Genomic DNA, 24,996 nt, shown 5'->3' with positions numbered 1-24,996 from the left:
ACCTACTGCAAGGGCTTGTAAATATTTCTCTACATTATCTTCTAGGAGTTTTATAGTCTTGGCTTTTATATTTAGGTCTTTGATCAATTTCGAGTTGATTCTTGTATAGGGGGTGATATAGGGCTCATGTTTCATTCTTTTTGTATGGATATCGAGTTGTCCCAGCACCATTTGTTGAAGAGACTGTTCTGGCCCAGAAAAGTGGATTTGGTAGGCTTATCAAAAACCATTTGACCTTAAAGGTGAGGGTCTATTTCTGAACTCTCATTTTCATTCTATTGATCAATGTATCTATCTTTATGCCAATACTCTGCTGTTTTTTTTAAGATTTATTTTATTTATTTCTCTCCCCTTCCCCCCCCCCGTTGTCTGTTCTCTGTGTCCATTTGCTGCATGTTCTTATTTGTCTGCTTCTGTTGTTGTCAGCAGCACAGGAATCTGTGTTTCTTTTTGTTGTGTCATCTTGCTGTGTCAGCCCTCTGTGTGTGTGGTGCCATTCCTGGGCAGGCTGAACTTTCTTTTGCACTGGGTGGCTCTCCTTACAGGGTGCACTCCTTGCACGTGGGGCTCCCCTACACAGGGGCCACCCCTGTGTGGCAGGGCACTCTTTGCGTGCATCAGCACTGCACATGGGCCAGCTCCACACCAGTCAAGGAGGCCCGGGATTTGAACCTCAGACCTCCCATGTGGTAGATGGATGTCGTAACCACTGGGCCAAGTCAGCTTCCTTTACCCTGCTGTTTTGACCACTGTAGCTATATACTACTCTTCAGTATTGGGAGGCATGCATCTTATTTTGTTTTTCTTTTTTAGGATGTTTTTTATTATTAAGGAACACTTTCCCTTACAAATAAACTTGGTAATTGACTTTTTTTATATCTGTTAATTAGGCTGTTAGAATTTTGATTGGTATAGTGTTGAATATATAAATGGGTTTGAGTAAAATTGACATCTTCATGATGTTTGGTCTTCCAATGCATGAACACAAAATGTCCTTCCATTTGTTTAGGTCTTCTTTGATTATTTTTAGCAGTGTTTTGTAGTTTTTGGAATAAAGGTCCTTTACATTCTTGATTAAATTAATTTCTACATATTTGAATTTTTTGTTGCTATTATAAATAGAATTTTTTCTTTATTTCCTCCTCGATTTGCTCATTACTAGTACTTAGAAACACCACCTTTTTTTGGCATAGTGATTTAGTTTCCTGCCACTTTGCTGAACTCATTTATTAGCTTAAAAGCTTTGTTGTAGATATGTCAGAATTTTCTAAATATAAGATCATGTCATCTGTAATAGAGTTTTATAAGTATTTTTTTATTTTTTAAAAGATACTTAGATTACACAAAATGTTACACACAAAAATATAAGGGACTCCCAAAATTTCCCCATCCCCACAGTGTCCACTCTTCTCCACATTAACAAATTCTTTCTTTGGAGTGGAACATTCATTGCAATTGATGAGCACATCTGAAGAACTGACAAAACATGGATTATAGTTAACACTGTACTTTACACTCTTTCCCACTCAACTCTGTAGGTTATGACAGGATATATAATGGCCTGTATCTTTCATAGCAATGTTACTCAGGACAATTCTAAGTCCTGAAAATGCACCTCTTTTTCCCTCTCCCAACCTTCAGCACCTCCAGTGTCTCCACGTCAATGAAATAATTTCTTCCATTACTAGAATCACAATAAGCCTATAGTAGAATACCAGCAAGTCCACTCTAGTCCTTTCTTTATTCACCAATCCTGAGGATTCTGGGATGGTGATACAACTCCACATCTAATTGAGAAGGGACCTTGATCCCATATGGCTGATGGATGGGACTCTTGCTTGCAGTTGAAGACACTCTCAGTTACTTGCTATGGTGGCTGTCCATCCTCACCTCTTTGTCAGTTGTCCAGGGTGAGTCCAATGAACTAGAAAGTAGGTATTGCATCTCCACTGAGGCTCAGGGCCCAGCCGGCACATGGAAAGCCCAGAGATTCAAATCTCTTGGATGTACGCCTACCAATGTCAGCACCAACTATAGGTACAAATAGAAGGGACAGAGGAGGCATGTGTAGAGAAGTCACATCTAAGTCCAACTCTGTCACACTAGGTTGCACAAACTCCAAAGTAGGGCCCATTGGAGAGACACCAAACTCTGAAATCTACCTGCCATGACTCTAGGACCTGGGTGTCTCCAGAGCCCTCAGGAGCCCCACTATTTGGGGTAGAATATACTTTGGTAGTCTATGAGATTCGGCTGAGGCATACATGAGCATTACCTCTGGGATGACCTCCCAACTAATTTTGAAGACTCTTAGCCATATAAACTCATTTGTCTTTTCATTTCCCCCCTTTTATTCAAGGTCTTTTTCAAGTTGCATCACCAGCCAGTGCTTGGTAATAAACTCTCAGTGGCAGAGAAGCTTATCCCTGGGAGTCACATATGGTAATATATTTATGTGCTGAGTTTGGCTTACAGAGAGGCCACATCTGAGTGACATGGAGGATCTCAGGGGGTAACTCTTAGGCACCCTACAACACTAGGCTAAGTTTCAATTTCAAGAGCAAAGGCTTATAAGCATAGTCATCAATATCAGGGGTCCATCAATGGACTATCCTTCTCTAGTCATTGCCTCCATACTTGGGGAATGTTGATATTCCATTAGAGAATGTGGCAGAGCTTCCCAGGATGGGAATTCAATATTCTTTCAGTTATTGCATGAATCTCCACTCACTGTGACAATGCCCCATGAACATTCCAGCACATGTATATACCTCACATGTATGTCCAGGTGAACTTCCTCCCATGTATCCCACATCATTGACACCCCACACCAATGATGCGCCTCCACCACAGTTGTAACCCTTCTGTGATACAAAACTTCTTCAAAATGAAGCCAATAATATCACCAAATGTAATTAATAGGAAAATGAAATAATAATAATGGGTTTAAACACAAGAAATAAAATATATAAACAGAAAAACAAAAACTAAAATAAAGTTTAAAAATTGGGGTATTCAAATAAAAAATATTTTTTAAAAATGAATACTTTTTTTGACATTTTGCCTTTCATCACTGTAATATCTGTTGTCCTGTATGTACAGTGGAATTTTCTTTCATTTCTTCCTCAATGTCTTACTTTTTTCATTTTCTCTTCAAATAACTTTTAGGTCACAGTAAAGTCACAAACAGAATATAGAGGATTCCCATATACCCCAAATCCTCCCCATTTCCCCCCTTCCCTAGTAATAGCCTTTTTACATATGGATGGTACATTTGTTACAACTGATGTAGAAATATTGAAACATAGCTACTAACCATGGTCAATGGTTTACATTATGGTTTACACTTTAGACCACACATTTTTATAAATTTTTTATGAAATTTAACATGGCCTATATCCATCATTGCAAGATAATGCAGAACACTTCCATTGTCCCCTAAATATCCCCCTTCCATATATTCTATTCTTCCCTCCCCCTCCCCATGGGGTCCACTGCAACCACCAGACTTCACTCCTTGAAGGACAAGATTCATAGATACTTGCAACAATGCTGAGGGCTTGACACACTAGTCTGTCTTTCCCTATAAGAAACTGTGTGTGCTCTCAAGAGGCACCCTCCCCTTATTTTGAGAACTTATTGGGCCTCCCCAGGATGGGAGTCTATTTCCCACTCATTATGTGGTTCTTTCCCCAATGATACAACACACTAGGATGAAATGATCATTTGCCCTTTCTCTAGAAGACTGTCCCAGGTGCACCCTGTCCCAAATGACCCCCATTCAACACCCTAAACTAGTAACCCTTTTCATATTGCCAAAAGAGCTTTCTCAACATTGTAATTTCAGCCACATACCTACCAATCCCCAGTGTTTACCTCCTCCCTCCCTCAACAATCCCTTCAGTTCAATGGAGCATCCAACAATCCTCCCCACCCTGTCAAGCTTGCACTGCCCAACCCAATAGTAGTAACCCTGTACCCCTGCCATATTCCTTCACTGCACAACTACTCATTTCCACCTTTTCATAGATTTCACATATATGGGCATTAGCTAACAAACTTCTCCCTATTTCATGTAACCTTATTTTTCAGACCCTTGCTCTCTGTCATCTTGATTTGCTAAATTCATATCAGAGAGGTCATGTAATATTTGTCCTTCAAGACTTGACTTGCTTCATGCAATGTAATGTCCTCAAGATTCATCAGTTTTCCCATGCGTTAGTACTGTATTCTTTCTTATGGCTGAGTAATATCCCATTGTATGTATATACCACATTTTATTTATCCATTCATCTCTTGATGGGCATTTGAGCTGATTCCAACTTTTGGTAACAGTGAATAATGCTGCTGTGAACATTGGTGTGCATATAACTGTTTCTGTCCTTACCACCAATTCTTTTGGTTATATATCCAGAAGTGGAGTTGCTAGGTCATATAGAAGATCTATAGTTTCTTTGAGGAATTGCCAAAGTATCTTTCACAATGGCTGGGCCATTCTACATTCCCACCAGCAATTGATGAAGTTTCCCATTCCTCCACATTCTCTATATCATTTGTAGTCCTCTGTTTTTTAATGGCCACCAGTTCAAATTATGTAAGATGGTATCTCATTGTAGTTTTGATTTGCATTCCCTAATAGCTAGTGATGTTGAGTATCTTTTCATGTGCTTTTTAGCCATTTGTATTTCTTCTTTTGAGAAGGGTCTGTTCAAATCACTTGCCCATTTTTAAAATGAGTTATATCTTTATTTTTGAGATACAGGATTTCTTTATATGTGCTCCATATTTGGCCCCTATATGGTTACCAAATACTTTTTCCCTTCGTGTGGGCTGTCTTTTCACTTTCTTGGCATACCCCTTTGTGATGCAAAAGGTTTTAATTTTGAGGAGATCCCATTTATCTATTTTTTCTTTTACTGCTCATGCTTTGGGTGTAAAGTTTATGAAGCCATTTCCTATTACAAAATCCTGTAGATGCTTCCTAATATTATCTTCCAAGGTCTTTATGGTCTTGGCTCTTGTATTTAGATCTTTATTCCATCTTGCATTGATTTTGTATAAGGTGTGGCATGGTGGTCCTCTGTCATTCTTTGGTTATGGATATTGAGTTCCCTGCCTTCAGTTTTATTGAGTATATACCAAGAAGTGGGATTGCTGGTTTTATGGTAATTCTACTTTTAACTTTCTGTGGCATTTCCAAGCTGGTTTCCAAAAAGTCTGTGCCATTTTACAATGCTGCTAGCAATATATTAGGATTTGTATTTCTTTGTATCTTCACCAACATTTACTATTTTTTGTTTTGTTAGTGATAGCCATCTAGTGGATGTTAATTGGTATCTCACTGTGGTTCGGATCTGCATTTCTCTGATAACCAATGATTTTGAGTATCTTTTCAGGCTTTTTGTATATCTCCTTTGGAGAAATTCTACTTAAATCACTAGTGAAGACTTATTGTCCTTGACTTCACTGCATTGGGAGTTTTTTTTTCCTTAAGCAATTTTATTAAGATATATTCACATATCATATAATCCAACTAAAGTATTCATTAAATGGCTTTTCTAAAAATGAATGCATTGTGCATTCATCTCTGCACTCAATTTTAGGGCATTTTCATTACTCCAAAAAGAAAAGTCTCTTACCCTTTAGCAGTCAGCAATCCCTCTGTCCTTCCCCTGCCATTCATAACCACTAATCTAATTCCATCTCTATAAATTTATTTTTATTTACATTTCATATAAAGGAAGCCTAACAATATGTAGTACTTTGTGTTTGGTTATTTCAGTCAATTTTTTTTCCATTGATAGAAAAATATTAATATTTTACTATTCTCTACAGTCCATTGATTGCTTTAGGTGTATTTTCACCCAAATACCACCCTATTTTTTAATATCATGTGATATTAACATACATTTGTTCTGATTCAGGGAAGAATATGCTTAAATTTGTACTGTTTTTTTAATATACTTTAAAAAATTTTTTAAAGAAACGTAGATTACATAAATATTACATAAAAAATTTAGGGGACTCCCATATGTCCCAATCCCTAGCCCTCATTTCCCACATCAATAATATCCTTAATTAATGTGGTACAATTGCCACAATTGATGAACACATCTTGGAACATGCCACTAAGTGTTGATTATAATTTACATTATACTTTACACTCCCACATTTTTGTAAGTTATTTCAAGATATATGATGGCCTATACCTGTCACTGCAATGTCATTCATGACAATTCCCACGTCCCAAAAATATCCCTAAATTATACCTATTTTTCCTTCTCCCTCCCCTCAGAACCTCCAGTGGCCACTGCCTCCACGTCAATGATAAGAGTTCTTCCATTGCTAGGATCACAATAAGTCTATAATAGAATAACAGTAAGCCTCCTCTTGTCCATTGTTCATTCCCCAATTCTGAGGATTCTGGGATGGTGAGGACCACTCTGTCTCTAGTTGAAAAGAGGCTTAGATCCCATGGGGTCAATGGATGGGACTATCTTGGGTGCAGTTGCAGACTCTCTGTTCCTTGAGATGGCTGTTGTCAATTATCATCTGGTTAGTTATCCTGGGTGAGCCAATGAACTGGAGAGTAGCTTTTGCAAATCTGTTGAGATTCAGGGCCCACCTGGTACATGGACAACCCAGAGATTTGAGTCTTTAGCACTAACTACAGGTTCAAATGGAAGAGGCAAAACAGCCATGTTAGGAAAACCACCACTGAGCCCAACTCTGTCATATAGAGCATAAATTTGAAGTAGGGCCTGCTGGTAGGGTGCCAAAATCCTGAGCTGTCTGCCCTGCCTATAGTGTCCATTTGTCAAGGAAGAGAAAAGGCAACCTACTCAATGAGAAAATATTTGATAACCATATATCTGATAGGGGCCTAATATCTAGAATTTTAAAAGAAACCCTACATCTCAAAAATAAAAGAAACATACAACCCATTTTTTAAATATGGGCAAGAGATTTGAATAGACACTTCTCTAAAGAAGAAATACAAATGTCTGAAAAGTGCATGAAAACATACTGAATATCACTAGCTATTAGAGAAATACAAATCAAAACTACAAGAGATATCATCTTACACACATTAGACTGGCAACTATTTAAAAAACAGGACTACAAGATTTGGAGAGGATGTGGAGGAATAGAAACCTTTATCCATTGCTGGTGGAAATATAGAATTGTGCAGCCATTGTGCACAGTTTGATGGTTCCTGTGCTATAGAAGCTAACTATAGAGGTGCCATATGATCCAGTAATCCTTCTGCTGGGAATATACATAGAAGAATTGGAAGCAGGTCCGCAAGCAGATATATGCACACCAATTTTCATATCGGCATTATTCGCTATTGCCAAAAGTTGGAAACAATCCAAATGTCCATCAAGAGATGAATGGGGGGGGCAAGATTGCATCTGAGTGATAATCTCTCCTGCAAAGAAGAGGCTGAGTAGAGTTGGAGTCCTGCTGGACTAGGCTATCTCAGGTGCTTGCAGGGCAGGAGGTGTCTGGACATCAACTTAGTGGGATGGTGACAGAGGAGATTCTTGCAAGAGGTAGAATTTTGGGTCTCTTTCATGGAGGTTGGGGTTGTGGGTGGGACCCTTCCCCCTGGGTCTGGTGGCCCGGCACTGGGGATTCCTGAAGGCTTTGCTATGCTGGGGAGTTTCCAAGCCCTGAGTGGGCTGTTTCAGGGGCTTGCAGTGTGGGAGGGGTCTGGAAGTTGATTTGGTGAGACAGTGATGGAGGAGATTCTTGTGAGAGGTGGAATTTTGCGTTTCTGACATGAAGGTCAGAGGTTGTGGGTAGGACCCCTCCCCCTAGGGCTGGCACCCAGCTGTGGGGATCCCTGAAGGCTGTGTTATGCTGTGGTGCTCCTAGGCATGCTGTTAACTGGATACAGGGCTCCCAGGTCTGTGTCCCCTAAACCCTGGTGGACCACACTTCAGAGACTCACACACCTTGGGTCTGCAATATCACAGACTTCCCATTCCTGAATATACCAAACCCTGAGGTCTATCTGAGGTCCTTGATTAACCTAGCCCTTGGAGTTTGTTTTTTTTTTTCTCTCTCTCTCCCTGAACTTGGAGGAGTATACCAGCTGTCTTGGGGAGAGTCTAGGAAGAAAGGACAGGTGAATCTGCTGAGAAAGCCCAATTTACCTAAACATCCAGGAATAGGAAACTTGGTCTGGGAGAAGGTGGAGGCAGAAAATCAATTAGACCTCTCCTAGCACATCTAATGACGAGGAACTGTAGGAGATGCTATCCAAGCTTCCAGTAGCGTATTTGGGGTTGCTGGTAAGGTGTAGGTGATCTCACATTGGAAATAAAGAGCTATAGTCTTCTGTGTTGAGTTGGTTCAAAAAGAACCTACTTGAATCTCCTACTAGACCTCTCAGGCAGCTTTCCTGCTGCCCTGGAAGAGAGAAGTGAGGAAAGGAGAAAGGGGGAAGGTCAGATCCCTAAGGGTATTATTATTATTTTTTTTAATTTTTTTATTTTTTATTGACTTTGTAATAATATTACATTAAAAATATATATGTGAGGTCCCATTCAACCCCACCCCCACCCCCCCCCTCTCCCCCCCCCCAACAACACTCGTTCCCATCATCATGACACATCCATTGGATTTGGTATTATTTAACTGCAAAGAGATTCCTAGCTTAAAACGTTGCTTCTTTTTTTTTTTGTCTTGGTTGCTAATATTGCATTGTCTCCTGGTCTTTTCTCCCATTTTATCCCCCAAGGTCCTTTTTCATTTATTTAGTTTTTTTTCTTTTTCTTTTTCTTGCTTGTTTCCCTCCCTTTTCTTTGCCCATCCCCTTTCTCTCTTCTCTTTTCCTTCTTATTTTATTTTATTTAGATAATAGGTGCTGCAGGGAGCATTTAACATTTGGCTGTGTTTCCTCATCCTCCATTTTCACTTTTCTGTATGTATTGATTTTGGCCACCTACACTATCCCCTTTCCCCCACATCTTTCTATCCTCCATCATCTACTGTTTCTCTTACATTCCACCTTCCTTTCTTTGGCCCCTTAATTGTCTGACATTTAATGTCTAATACCTTTGTTCTGTTTTCTGTCTTTTATCCACTATTAATATTATTGTCTTTCTTTTCTCTTTCCCTCTCTCATTAAAACACTGGCTTTTTATTTCATACTATATTCCTCCCCATATTCAGTTGACTGTCTCATTATAGGTACTTTACTTACAGCTATAACTCTACACAACTTACATGGGTCTAATATCCATTCTCCCAGATCTCACATTGTTGCTCTGATAACATTTATTACCTATACTACTTTATACATTTTCTTTTCTTACTCATTTTTGTTCCCTGGCCCTAATATTTTCGTTCAAAGTGAACTTAGCAAGCAACAAAAAAACAGAGTAAGAAGAACAAAGTGACAAAGAGAATACATAACACTTATATATGAACAACAACTAATTGATCCGGAAGACTAGACAAAGAAGCTAAGGAACTGATTAATCCCGTCAAGATAACATAATGACCAGACAGTAACAAAAAACTACAAACCAAACCAATAATCAGGAAAACATGGCTGAATCCAATGAACAAACTAAAAACCAGGAAGGGGAGCAGAACATTGGACAAGTAATTAAAGATCTCAAAACATATATTAGAGACCAACTCAATGAAGCAAAGGAAGAGATTAACAAGATGAAGAAAACACTGGGAGAGGAAATTGCAGACATATGCAAAAAGATAACATATGATGGTGATGAACACCACAGTTCAAGAAATCAAAAATACACTCTCAGCAAATAGCAGCAGATTAGAAGAGGCAGAGCAGAGAATTAGTGACATGGAAGACAGTACATCTGAAATCAAACAGAGAGTAAAACTGATCGATAAAAAGATAGAATAAATCCAGTTAGGACTTAGGGATGTGAATGACAATGCAAAATGCACAAACATATATATTATATGCATCCCAGAAGGAGAAGAGAAGGAAAAGGGGAAAGAAAGGGTGTTGGAGGAAATAATGGCTGAAAACTTCCCAAATCTACTGAGAGAGAGGGATGTACACGTCCAGGAAGCACAATGCACCCCAAACATCATAAATCCCAACAGGCCCACCCCAAGACATATACTTGTCAAATTATCCAATGCTCAAGACAAAGAGAAAATTCTAAAAGCAGCAAGAGAAAAGAGAACCATCACATACAAGGGAGGCTCCATAAGATTAAGTGCTGCTTTCTCATCTGAAACCATGGAGGCAAGAAGGCAGTGGTATGATATAGTCAAGATAATAAAACAAAAACTAATTTCCAAACAAGAATACTCCACCCAGCTAAGCTAGCATTCAAAAATGATGGAGAGTTAAAAATATTCACAGATAAACCAAAATTAAAAGAGTATGCCAATGAGAACCCTGCCCTTCAAGAAATACTAAAGGGAGTTCTGCAGGAACAAAGAAAAAAACAGGAGAGGCAGAGTTGGAGGAGAGTGTACAAGCAACAAAAAAGACAAAAAGAGAAGAAAAAAACAAACAAAACATGACAAACACAAGTCCAAACAAAATATGGCTAACATAAATAATTCCTTGAAGGTAATAACACTGAATGTCACTGGATTAGACTCACCTGTCAAAGGATTCAGACTGGGAGATTGGATAAGGAAATATGACCCATCTATATGCTGTCTACAGGAAACACATCTTCTACCCAGGGATTCATGGAGGTTGAAAGTGAATGGCTGGAAAACAATCTTACAAGCAAACAATAACCAAAAAAGGCAAGTGTAGCTACATTAATATCAGACAAAATAGACTTTGAATGTGAAACAATTGTGAGAGACAAAGAAGGACACTATATATTAGTGAAAGGGATAATCTTTCAAGAAGGAAGAACAATCATAAATATTTATGCTCCTAACAAGGGCACCTCCAAATACATGAGGCAAACACTAGAAAAACTAAGTGAAAGAATAGATGCCTCTACAATTATACTGGGGGACTTTAATACACCACTATCAGCTTTGGACAGAACATCTCAAAAGAGAATCAATAAACAAAAACTCTGAACAGCATATTAGAGGAGCTGGACTTAATAGACTTATACAGATCATTATACCCGAACACAGCAGTATATATATTTTTCTCAAGTGCACATGGATCATTCTCCAAGATAGATCACATGTGAGTCCACAAAGAAAGTCTCAATGAATTCAGAAAGAACAAAATCATACAAAACAATATCTGACCAGGAGGGAAGGAGGGCCCAACAGTGGGCTCCTGATACTAGTGGCTATGCTTTTGAGCCTATACACCTGCAATAAGAACGGGGCCTGGAGTAGCACTGTGCCTGGGAGTTTCCTCCTGACAGCCTTCATGTTACTCAAATGTGGCCACTCTCACAGCCAAACTCAGCATGTAGATGCAGTGCATTCCCCCCAGTGAGGGACATGACACCCGGGGATGAGCCACCCTGGCACTGAGGGATCACTACCACATACCAGCTGAAGATGCAACTAGAAAATGACCTTGAATTAAAGGTTCAATACGGATCAGCAGAATATCCCTGTCTACATATAATAACATGACTTCAAAATGCTGTTTGACCTAGCGTAAGGGGGAAATGGAAAGGAGAAATGAGATTATAAGGCTATGAGTCTCTAAAAAAGAGCCTGGAAGCTGTCAGAAAGAATGCCCTTATGCACAACTGAGCAGAGTCTAAGAGACGGATAAAGTAGATACAACCCCAGGTATTGGTTCTTTTGAGAGATAAAGAGACCCACGGGTTCTATGGTCATGGCGGATGGGGGTCACTGCCATGGCAGATGGCCCTTCTTTGGAGCTGGTGTTTCTGCATGATGGAATTGGACTCAGAGGGGATCTCTTCTCACAAGACTTGCATGCTACTTTGTTGGAATTGTAGTTGGTGCTGGGGTTTAAGATATATTTAGGGGACTTGAATCTCTGGACTGATAATATGACACCCAGGCCCAGAGCCTCAACAGACTTCAGCTCCTACACTTTGATTTATTGGACTTACCCCACTCAGCTAACATCGAGTTGAAGAAGGTCAACCACCACACCATGGAGCCTAGAGTGTCTACAACTGAAAGCAGGAGGAGTGCATCCAGTATCCATGTGGAATCTAAGCCCCCACTTGACATAGATGTGCAATGGACACAACCAATCCAATGTCCACAGAGAAAATGTGGAATGTGTGTGGGAAGGGTTGCCATGGTGGCTGCTGGGTTTGGGGAATGGGAGGAAGAGATGAGATGTGGAGGCGTTTTCGGGACATGGAGTTGTCCTGGGTGGTGCTTCATGGACAATTACGGGACATTGTAGATCCCCCCAGGGCCCACTGGATGGAATGTGGGAGAGTGTGGGCTATGATGTGGACCATTGATTTATGGGGTGCAGTGATGTTCAGAGATGTACTTACCGGGTGCAATGGATGTGTCACGATGATGGGAGAGAGTGTTGCTGTGGGGGGAGTGGGGGGTGGGGGCGGTGGGGTTGATTGGGACCTCATATATTTTTAATGTAATTTTTAAAAATAAATAAATAATTTTAATAAAAAATAGGATCACAAAAAAAACAAAACAAAACAATATCTGTGACTACAGTGAAGTGAAGCTGGAAATCTGCAAGGGCCAGTGGCCCAGATTTCACACCAAGATATGGAAATTAAACACCACACTCTTTGAAAAACAGTGGGTCAAAGAGGAAATCTCAAAAGAAATTAATAACTACCTTGAAACTAATGAAAATGATAACACAACCTACCAAAACTAATGGGATGCAGCAAAAGCAGTAGTGAGAGGGAAATTTATAGCCATAAATTCATACGTCAAAAAAGAAGAGCAAAAATGGAAGAACTAACTGCACATTTGGAGAAATTAGTAAAAAAAACCAACAAAGTAACCCAACAGGAAGAAGAAAGAAAGGAACAAAGACAAAAGGAGAACTAAATGAAATAGAAAATAAGAAAGCATTTGAAAATATAAACAAAATGAAGAGCTGGTTCTTTGAGATCACTAAAATTGACAAAACCTTAGCTAGACTAACAAAGAAAAAAAGAGAGAAGATGCAAATACACAAAATAAGAAAGGAGAAAGGAGATATCACAACTGACCCCACAGAAATAAAGACTATCATGAGAGGATACTTTGAAAAACTATATTCCAACAAAAATGACAATTCAGAGGAAATGGACAATTCCTAGAAACACATAAGCAGCTTATATTGATGAAAGAAGAAATTGATGATCTCAACAAACCAATCACAAGTAAAGAGATAGAATCAGTCATTAAAAACCTCTCAACTAAGAAGAGCCCTGGGCCAGACAGCATCACTGGTGAATTCTACAAAACATTCCGGAAAGAACTAATACCAATCCTGCTGAAACTCTTCCAAAAAATCAAACCAGAAGGAACATTACCTAACTCCTTCTATGATGCCAACATTACCCTAGTACCAAACTCAAACAAAGACATCACAAGAAAGGAAAATTACAGACCAATTTCTCTAATGAACCTAGAAGCAAAAATCCTCAAGAAAATACATGCCAACTGTATTCAACAACACATTAAATGAATTATACAGCATGACCAAGTGGGATTCATTCCAGGTATGTAAGGATGGTTCAACATAAGAAAATCAATCGATGTAATACACCACATAAACAGATTGAAGGAAAAAAATCACATGATTATATCTATAGATGCAGAAAAAGCATTTGACAAAATACAGCACACTTTCTTGATGAAAACATTGCAAAAGATGGGAATACAAGAAAATTTTCTGAACATGATAAAGAGTATATATGAAAAACCCACAGCCAACATCATTTACAATGGTGAAATCCTAAAATCCTTCCCTCTCAGATGAGGAACAAGACAAGGATGCCCACTATCACCTCTTCTATTTAACATTGTCTAAGAAGTACTTGCTTGAGCACTGAGGCAAGAACCAGATATAAAAGGCATTCAAATTGGAAAGGAAGAAGTGAAAATATAATTATTTGCAGATGACATGATCCTATACATTGAAAACCCTGAGAGGGCTACAACAAAGTTTCTAGAACTCATAAATGAGTTTAGCAAAGTCACAGTTATAAGATCAATGTGCAAAAATCAGTAGCATTTCTGTACACCAATAATGAGCAAGCTCAGGAGGAAATCAAGAAATAAATACCATTTACAATAATAAATTAAAAAATCAAATACCTAGGAATAAATTTAAAGATGTAAAAAACTTATACACAGAGAACTACACAAGACTATACAAGGAAATCAAAGAAGACCTAAATAAATGGAAGAACATTCCCTGTTCATGGATAGGAACACTAAATATTATCAAGATGTCTATCCTACCAAAACTAATCTACACATTCAATGCAATCCCAATAAAAATCAACACAGCATTCTTTAAAGAACTAGAATAACTAGCTATGAAATTTATTTGGAAAGAAAAGAGGCCCCAAATAGCCAAAGACATATTGAAAAAGAAAAACGAAATTGGAGGAATCACACTACCTGACTTCAAAACATACTACAAAGCTACAGTAGTGAAAACAGCATGATATTGGCACAAGGAGAGACACACAGACCAATGGAACCGAATTGAGATTCTGATAGAGATCCTCAAATATATAGTCATATAATATTCGATAAAACCACCAAACCCTCTCAACTGGGACAGAATGGCCTATTCAACAAATGGTGCCTGGAGAACTGGATATCCATATGTAAAGAATGAAAGAGGATTACCATCTCACACCTTATACAAAAATCAACTCAAGATGGATCAAAGACCTAAATATAAGAGCCAAGACCATAAAGACTTTGGAAAGCAGTGTAGGGAAGCATATACAAGACCCTGTAATAGGAAGTGGCTTCATGAACTTTACACCAAAAGCACGAGCAGCAAAAGAACAAATAGATAAATGTGACTTCCTCAATTTAAAGCCTTCTGTACCTCAAATGATTTTGTCAAGAAAGTGAAAAGAGAGCCTACACAATGGGAGAAAATATTTCATAACCATATATCTGATAGGAGACTTATATAACCTGCATATATAAAGAACTCCTATATCTTGAAAAGAAAAAGACAATGAACCCATTTTAAAATTGGGGAAAAGATTTAAACAGATACTTCTCCAAAGAAGAAATACAATGGCTAAAAAGCACATGAAAAAATGCTCCAAATCTCTAGCTATCAGGGAAATGCAAATCAAAACTACAATGAGATACCATCTTACTCCCATAAGATTGCCAGCTGTGAAAAAAACAGAAGACTACAAATGCTGGAGAGGATGTGGAGGAATGGGAACACTCATCCACTGCTGGTGGGATTGTCAAAGAATCCAGCCATTGTGGAGGACATTTTGGCAGTTTCTCTAAAAACTAGCCATAGATTTTCCATATGACCCAGCAAGTTCACTGCTGGGTATATACCCAGTAGAACCGAAAACAAGGAAACAAACTGATATATGCACATCAATGTTCATAGCAGCAGTGTTCACTATTGCCAAAAGTTGGAATCAACCCAAATGCCCATCAACAGATGAATGGATAAATAAAATGTGGTATACACATACAATTGAGTACTACTCAGCTATAAGAATGAGTACACTACAAACACACGTGAAAACATGGATGAATCTTGAGAAACTCATGTTGAGTGAAGCAACCCAGGCATTGAAGGGCAAATACTACATGACCTCAATGATATGAAATAAGTAAACCAAGCTGCCTCAGAGAGCTAGAGACTGGACGATAGACTTAAAAGAAATTGGGGTGTAGAGGAAGGATGTAACAAGACACCTACATGGGTGAAATCTATGATAAGCTGGAGGTAAGTATTTGTACAAGGAAGGGATAAAATTGGGGCATAGGTTTACCATTGTGTGGGGCTTTGCAGGCTTGAGGGGGGCTAGCAATGGGAAGATGGGTAATATTACCCAAGAAATTGGGGAGAGGGTAGGGCAACATACAAACATAGGAGATTGCTAGGTATTTGGTTGAGAGTATAATGCTGAGAAAACTTTTTTAAAAATATAATAAGGATCATTACCTATTTAAGATGCTGAAAGGAGATAATCAGATGCAGGACAGGCTCCTAGGGAATATGTGAATGCTCATTTTGCCATAGTGGGTTATATCATTGGATAGAGATCCATATGATGAGAGTGAAAGTATACCCACATACTGGGGAGGACTGATGCCCTTAAATAGAGGGAATTGTATCTCTCAAGAGAAATAGTGGCTCCCAGTGCATTAGGGAAGTTGATCGTATCAAGCCCTCAACACTGTTGCAAGTATCTCTGAACATGACCCTTCAAGCAATGAAGATTGACTGTCACTGTGGGCCCTAAGGCGAGGGGGAAAGAGGTATTGAATAGATGGAACCAATGTAACTGTGTGGGCAATAGAAGTGTTCCACAAGAGTACACAAGGATGTATATAAGACATAAAATTAAACCAAAAATATATAGGGGCTGATAGGCTAAAATGTAAATCATAATGTAAAACATAAGATAACTAAAAATTTAGAAAATTGTATCATCGAAAATATAAACCACAAGGAAAACACAAATGTTACCTTGTTTGAAAGCTATTGAATCAATATCTGTACAACAGTTTCAGTAAATATAGTAGGAATATGTAAAAAGATTATTGCTGTGGAAGGGAAAAGGTTTTATGTTGGATATGTGGGAGTACTGTATATTGTATATATCAATTACTGTGATCTAAAACTTTTGTGAAGATAAGGTTAATTAGAAAAAAGAAAAGAAAAAGAAAGGACATAGCGAGGAAAAGACGGAAGCATTTGCCTTGACAATTTGCATACAGGGTCACACTTATTGCAGTGATGGAAGGCAAAACATCAAAAACAAAGTTTTTGCATTTTTAAATTTTTTGATACCCCAATTAATTTTTACCTTAATTTTTCTAAAAATTAATATGTATTCTATATCTAACCTTTAAACTCATCACTATATTCCATTTTACTATTAATGGAACCTGGCAATATATTGGGCTTCACTTTCCAAGAAGTTTTGGATCACAGAGAGGTTCAACAATGGCAGGGGAGGAATACTGGTGTGGGATGTTATTGACAGGAAACACATGGTTGGCAGGGATTTCTACAGGGCATATACCCAGGGTGCATAAAAATGTTTGGATATTTTCATAGTGGATATAAATTAAAAACAACTGAGGGAGTGCTGAGTTCCTAGCCATGGGAGCTCTAGCACAGTCCCTAAAGAAACAGCAACAATCCCCCAAGTGCAACGGCAAAGACCAAAAGAGAATGAAGGTCCAACAAGGAGACCTTGATATTAATGACTATGCTTGTGAGCCTGTGCACCTGAAATAAGAACAAAGCCTAGAGCTGCAGGGTGCCTAAGAGTTACCTCCTGAGAGCCTCCATATTGCTCAAATGTGGCCAGTCTCAAAGCCAAACTCAGCTTATAAATGTGTTGCCTTCCTCTCAGCATGGGACATGACTTCCAGGGATGAGCCTCCCTGGCACCAAGGGATTACTACCAAGTACCAGCTGATGATGTAACTAGAAAATGACCTTGAATAAAAGGGTCAACTCAGACCAGCAGAATATCTCAGTCTACATATAATACTAGGAGTTAAAAATACATTTTGACCTGAATCAAGGGGGAAATGGAAAGGACAAATGAGTTTATATGGCTATGAGTCTCCAAAAAGAGCCAGGAGGTTATCAGAGGGGTTGCCCTTATGCACACCTGAGCAGAGTCCCAGAGACAGATAAAGTAGATACAACCCTGGGTATTGGTTCTTCTGATGGCTACAGAGACCCACAGGTTCTATGGTCATGGCAGATGGAGTTTAGTGCCATGTCAGTTGGCCCTGCTTTGGAGTTTGTGTTTCTGTGTGATGGAGCTGGACTCAGATGTGATCTTTGTCCAAAGCCTCTCCTTTTACTTTTACCAGAACTGTAGTTAGTGCTGGGGTTTAATATATACCCAGAGGACCTGAATCTCTGGACTATGTGATAGCCAGGCCCTAAGCCTTAACAGACTTACCCCTCTCAGCTAACATGGAGTTGAAGAAGGTCAACCACCACACCAGGGAGCCAAGAGTGCCTACAACTGAAAGCAGGAGGATTGCAGCCTGCATCCATGTGGAATCTAAGCCCCCACTTAATATAGATGTGGAGTGGACACAACATTCCAAGGTCCACAGGATGGAGGAATAGAGTATGGATTAGAGTGGACTTACTGATATTCTATTCATGAACTATTGTGATTAGTAATCAAAGAAAATGTGGCATTGGTGTGGAGAAAATGGCCATGGTGGCTGCTGGGGATAGGGAATGGGAGGAAGAGATGTGATGTGGGGGCATTTTCAGGGGTTGGAGTTGTCCTGGTTGTGCTGAGGGGACAGTTATCAGACATTGTATGTCTTCCCATGGCCCACTGGGTGGAATGTGGGAGAGTGTGGGCTATGATGTGGACCACTGACCATGAGGTGCAGCGGTGCTCAGAGATGTATTCACCAAATGCAATGAATGTCTCATGATGATGGAGGAGACTGTTGTTATGGGGGGAGAAGTGTGGTGAGGGGGTGGGAGGTATATGGGGACCTCATATTTTTTTAATGTAATATTAAAAAAATAAATTGAAAAAAAATAGAATTGTAATAACCATGTAAAAAATGATAAAATTTCTCATTAAAAAAAAGAGATGAATGGATAAGTTGTGGTATAGACATACAAGGGAATATTACTCAGCTAATAATCATTTTCTCAATTATATAGAGATTTAATTCATATAGATACGAGCCAGACCATTCACCTGTTCACACCAGTACACTTTGACAAAGGCCTACCCCAATGAAACCAACAAACCAACCAAAGAATTTTTCCTTCATGCCCTTTTACAGTCAATACCTGCCCACCCCCAGTATTTCTCACACCTGCTGGGAAGAGACCAAACTTGGTCCTCTTCTTTTACAGGACATCATTTTTTCAGTTATAATGAGCTTTGTAACTTCAATCCATTGTGCCTACTGATAAAGTTTTCTGCTTCCATTGCAAACTCCTCCCTCTTGTATCTATTTCATTTAATAATATGTAATTTAAAAATGATCAAAATATGTTTTCAGCAGTACAGTAGATGCATTATCATAGTACGTTGAGAAAACTAGCACTGAGAGTTTAACTGAATCAAAGATGTTCACACAAAAAGGGTACTTGGGATTGAAATCAGGAGCTGACCAATTTCAAATTTCATGCTTGCTACTTATTTTTTTCTCTAATACTCATTTTCCTCACCTTTGAATGGCAATAATTACATGTGTTTATGAGGACATACCTGTGAATTTTCTAATGGGTCCAGGCAATCAGTGAGTAGTTGATAATGCTTTTATTATCTTAATAGGAGTCAGAGAAAATTGAGAATGTTTATTGTCACATACACATACATTCTATCCCTCTCTCTTTCTCCCTCTCTCTCTGTCTCATACCCACCCACAGACACACATGTGCACAAGCACAGAAACACACACAGCTGCTTTCTGAAAGATCATGGCAAGTAATGCAACTCCCGCTTTTCCTGTTTGGGCCGTTGGAATGTGTCCTGGTGCTTAGAAAGACCAGGAACAAAGAGGAATCCCAGAGAAACAGAGCCATGGCCTAGTTGCATGGTGGCTGCAAGAGTCTGCTGGGGATCATGTGACCTCTGTGGGGACCAAGTGACCCTTGCACTCAAGTCCGTGTCTTCTTATCTTCAGCAGCATCTCCATGAGCAAGTCCTAAACATGAATCAGTGTTCCAGTGACCTTCAGGTCTCTGGGCAAAGGGCCAAATGATCCCCCTCAGTTGTCATCTTCCTGAGAATTGTAGTTCACAGAAGCATATATTTTCTGAAAAACAATTCATTTATTGTAGATGTGCAACTGGAATGAAATGTTTGTAGTGTCCTTCCTACTCTGTTGCCTACCCCAAAACCATAACCAAATCTCCTAGAAGGCTGCAAGTGGTTTTTGTCTGAATTACAGTTTTTCTAAATAGAGACCTAACAGGAATTAGGCATATAAGCTCCTATAGGATGTGTAGATGGAAGGCAATCATCAAGTAATCTTGGAAATTTCCATCTGTGCCCTGGATATAGACAACCCCCTGCAGGTGAGGAATGAAGCTCAGTAGGCATTGTAGGGTCAGGAGAAGGGTCAGCCTCACAGAATTAAGGAACGCACCAGAATGTGGAAATGAAATTTGAGACATGCCTGAGACCTAGAGGAAACCGTGCAGGCTGTGAAGGATCACTCCTATAATGGATCTACTGCTACTTGATTCCTTAAGTGAGACTGATAGCTAGAATATACACTTCATAAAAATTTCTTCACTTAAGCAGCTCTGGGTCTTCCCAGACATAACTGAACTAGTTTTCAATCAGTCTAATTTTAGAAGCTTACACTTTGCATCTGGTTCCCTGAAGAATATTAACCAAACCTTCTCAGTTTTGCTTACTGGAATAAAAACCTCAAAGCAAAACCAAACAGAATGGTGTCAGGAGTATCTTGTGACCCAGGAAATCTGTAACTTACCTCAGAGGATAAAAACCTTGATATCCTTGAGTGCTCACTGAGAAAGGAGTCATGGAGACTGGCATGTAAGCACCTGCACAACACTTTCTAAACTCTGACTTATTTGGTGCTGAGATCAAGGACAAGGTGAATGTGCTTGAGAGAACACAGGCCTGAGAAATTGCATGTATCCTCCTCACAAGGCCCCTGGAATATCTAGTCCTCACTATGTTTGTTTTTTTTACTTGTTTTACTTCTCCCTTAGCCCTCTCCTTTGCCTATAAAAACCCTGGCTCCCATTCTCACTTTGAACAGGTTTTGGGAAGATCCCCCAGTTCCTTGCTTGTGCACTCACATAAATCACCTCCTCACAGAGACCTGTATCTCCTTGTGGCACAGGACTGGGGGTGGAGGGGCCTTCTGTTGGAAATGCCCCTGCACAGGGTAACAAGATCCCAGAGATTCTGTTTGGTGGTGCTAAGTTCACAGCGGTTTTCTTTCTGTTGCTCACAGCTGCAAGTCTCCTGACCACAGTTCTCAGCCCACTTTCATGTCATGATTTTTCACTTAGCTGTGTTCCAAGTGGTGTCCCAACTTGGGTTACCATGTTTGAGCATGAAAGTTGATGTTTTATGAAATATAAAAATAAATTACCTTGGCAACAAGCTTCTTGGTATTTCTCAGGTACTTGTGCTAAAATCATCAGATCATGACACAGAAAGGAAATTGGGAAGGGGAAGGTTAGAATAACAAGCTAGGAGAGGCAGGGCAAGATGGTGTCTGAGTGAGTGCACCTTACAGTCTCTCCTGCAAAGAGGTGGCCAAGTGGGGATGGGGTCTTGCCAGAGTGGGCTGTCTTGGGGGCTTGCAGGGTGGAGGGTGTGTGGATGTTGATTTGGAGAGACAGTGACAGAGGTGCCATTTGCTAAAGGTAGAATTGCGGGTTACAAGTACAGAGGTTGGAAGCTGTGGGCTGGTGGGACCCTTCCCTCTGGGGCTGGCAGCTGCAGTATGCCCTGAGAACTGTCGGTTGTGCAGCAGTATTCCTGGGCCCCATGGTCTCTGGATGTGTGGTGCCCAGGTCAGTGTCCCCTGAGGCCCCATAGCCCGTGTTCCACGGACCTTCATACCCTGGGTTTGCAGTGTCCCAGATTTTCCTTTCCCTAGTCCAGCACTCCTGGAGGTCTGGGGTTGCCCTAGCCCTCCAGTTTTGGACTGATTCTGTGGGTGGGAGGGATTTGGTGGGGGGTGCAGCAGGGGGGCCTGGCTAATATGGGTTCAATATTCTGGTGATTCCCCCCACTTCTGTTCTTTTTATTTTTCCACTTGGAGGAGCATACCGGCTAGCTTGGGGAGAGCCTGGGAAGAAAGGAGTGGCGAATCTGCTGAGAAAGCCTATTCACCTAAATACCCTGGGATAGGAAACTTGGTCTGGGAGAAGGTGGACTCAGAAAATCAACTAGCCCTCTTGTAGCACACCTTAAGGAGAGGGACTGAAGGAGGTGCATTCCAAGCTTCCAATAGCATACTTGGGGTTCCTGGTGAGGTGTGGGTGCTCTCTCTCTGGAAATTAAGTCATTGTTTTCTGTGTGGAGCTGGTTCAACAAGAACCCTCTCGAATCTCCTACCAGACCTCTCAGGTAGCTTTCCTGCTGCCCTGGAAGAGAAGTGAGAAGGGAGAAAGGCCAAATGTCAGATTCCTAAGCATTTTATTTAACTGAAAAGAGGATTCCCTTGCTCGAAGCTTTGTCTGATATTTTCATGGTTTCGGTTTTTTCCTTCCTCTTTATCCCCTGAAGGCCCTTTTTTCTGTTTTTCTTTTTCTCTCTTTTTCTTCTTGTTGCTTGCTTCCCCCTCCCTTTTGTCCCTTTTTTCCTTTTCTTTCTTTCTCTTCTTTTTTATTCTTTTTATATTAGGTGCTGCAGGGAGCACTTCACATTTGCTGTATTACTTCATCCTCAACTTTCTCTTTTCTGTGTGTATTGATTTTGGCCACCTACACTATCCCCTTTCCTCTACATCTTTCTATCCTCCATCATTTATTGTTTCCCTTACAAAGAGAGGTGTAAACCTCTCTTTGTTTGCCCCCTTATTTTTCTGACTTTTTATTTCTAATACCTTTGTTCTGTTTTCTGTCTTATATTCACTCTTTATATTATTGTCCTTTCTTTTCTCTTTCCATCTCTCCTGAACACAGTGGCCTTTTAATTCACACTATATTCCTCCCCATATTCAGTTTCTGTCTCATTATACATTCTCTGCTTTACTTACTGTTATAACTCTACAGAGCTTACATGAATCTAATATCCATTCTCCTAGATCTCACATGTTTCTTCTGTTAATACTTACTATAGTAGTATATCAATACTACTATTATTCATTTTCTTTTCTTACTCCTTTTGCTTTCTCTGGCCCTAATGTTTTCCTTCAAGTGAACTTAGACAACAACAAGGAAATAGAATAAGAAGAACAAAGTGACAAAGAGAAGACTTAACACACAAAAAAACAACTAATTAAACCCCTCCACAAAGAAGCTAAGCAACTGATTAAACCTGTCAAGATAAAATGATGACCAGACAGCAACAAAAAACTACAAACCAAACCAATAATCAGGAAAACATGCACCAAACCAATGAACACAGTAAAAAGCAGGAAGAGGAGCAGAACATAGAACAAGTAATTAAAGCTCTTGAAACATATTTTAGGGACCAATTCAATGACGAGAAGGAAGAGATTAAGAATATGAAAAGAACACTTGGAGAGAATACAGAAGAAATTGATATACACAAAAAGATAATGGATATGATGGTGATGAACAGCACAATTCAAGAAATCAAAAATACACTCTCAGCAAATAACAGAAGACTCAAAGAGGCAGAGGAGAGAATTAGTGATATGGAAGACAGTACATCTGAAATCAAAGAGATAGTAGAACTGATGGATAAAAAGATAGAAAAAATCCAGCAGGGACTGAGGAAATTGAATGATGAGGCAAAACACACAAACATACACATTATAGGTATCCTAGAAGGAGGAGAAGGGAAAGGGGACAGAATGGGTGATGGAGGAAATAAAGGCTGAAAACTTCCCAAACCTATTGAGGGAAATGGATGTACATTATTCAGGAAGAACAACACACCCCAAACAGCATACATCTCAACAGGCTTACCCCAAGACATACACTTGTCAAATTATCCAATAATCAAGACAAAGTGAAAACACTAAAAGTAGCAAGAGAAAAGAGAGCCATCACATGCAAAGGAGGCTCCATAACATTAAGCACTGATTTCTCATCTGAAACCATGGAGGCAAGAAGGCAGTGGTATGACATAGTCAAGGTCCTAAAAGAAAAAAATTTCCAACCAAGAATACTCTACCCAACAAAGTTAGCATTCAAAAATGATGGTGAGTTCAAAATATTTACAGATAAACAGAAACTAAGAGAGTATGCCAACAAGAATCCTGCCCTTCAAGAAATACTAAAGGGAGTTCTGCAGGAAGAAAGAAAAAACCAAGAAAGACAGAGTTGGAGCAGAGTGTAAGAGCAACAAAAAAGACAAACACAGATAAAATCAAACAAAATATGACAAACACAAATCAAAAGAAAATATGGCTAACATAAGAAATTCCTTGAAAATATTAACACTGAATGTCAATCAATTAAGCTCACCTGTCAAGAGACTCAGACTGGAAGATTGGATAAGGAACTATGAACCATCTATACGCTCTCTACAAGAAGCGCATCTCAGACCAAGGGATTCAAGGAGGTTGAAAGTGAATGGTTGAAAAACAATCTTACAAACAAACAATGGCCAAAAAAGGGCAGGAGTAGCTATATTAATATCAGACAAAATAGACTTTAAATGCAAAACAATAGTGAGAGACAAAGATGGACACAACATATTAGTGAAAGGGATAATCTTTCAAGAAGAAAGAACAATCATAAACATTTATGCTCCTAACAAGGGAGACTTGAAATATGTGAGGAAACACTGGACAAACTAAGTGAAGGAATAGATGCTTCTACAATTATAGTGGGGGACTTTAATACACCACTATCAACTTTGGACAGAACATCTCAAAAGAGAATCAATAAAGAAGCAAAGACTTTTGAACAATATATTAGAGGAGCTGGACCTAACAGACATATATGGAACATTATACTCAAATATAGTAGGATATACATTCTGCTCAAGTGCACATGGATCATTCTCCAAGATAGACCACATGCTAGGCCACAGAAAAAGTCTCAATGAATTCAGAAAGATTGACATCATACAAAATAATTCTCTGACCACAGTGGAATGAAGCTGGAAATCTGCTAGGGCCAGGGACCTAGATTTGGCACCAAGAATGGAACTTAAACAACACACCCTTATAAAAACAGTGGGTCAAGGAGGAAATCCCAAAAGAAATTAATAACTACCTTGAAACTATTGAAAATGATAA

The sequence above is a fragment of the Dasypus novemcinctus genome (genome assembly GCF_030445035.2).
Source record: "Dasypus novemcinctus isolate mDasNov1 chromosome 11 unlocalized genomic scaffold, mDasNov1.1.hap2 SUPER_11_unloc_1, whole genome shotgun sequence".
NCBI lineage: Eukaryota > Metazoa > Chordata > Mammalia > Cingulata > Dasypodidae > Dasypus > Dasypus novemcinctus.
This window is presented reverse-complemented; position numbering follows the sequence as displayed.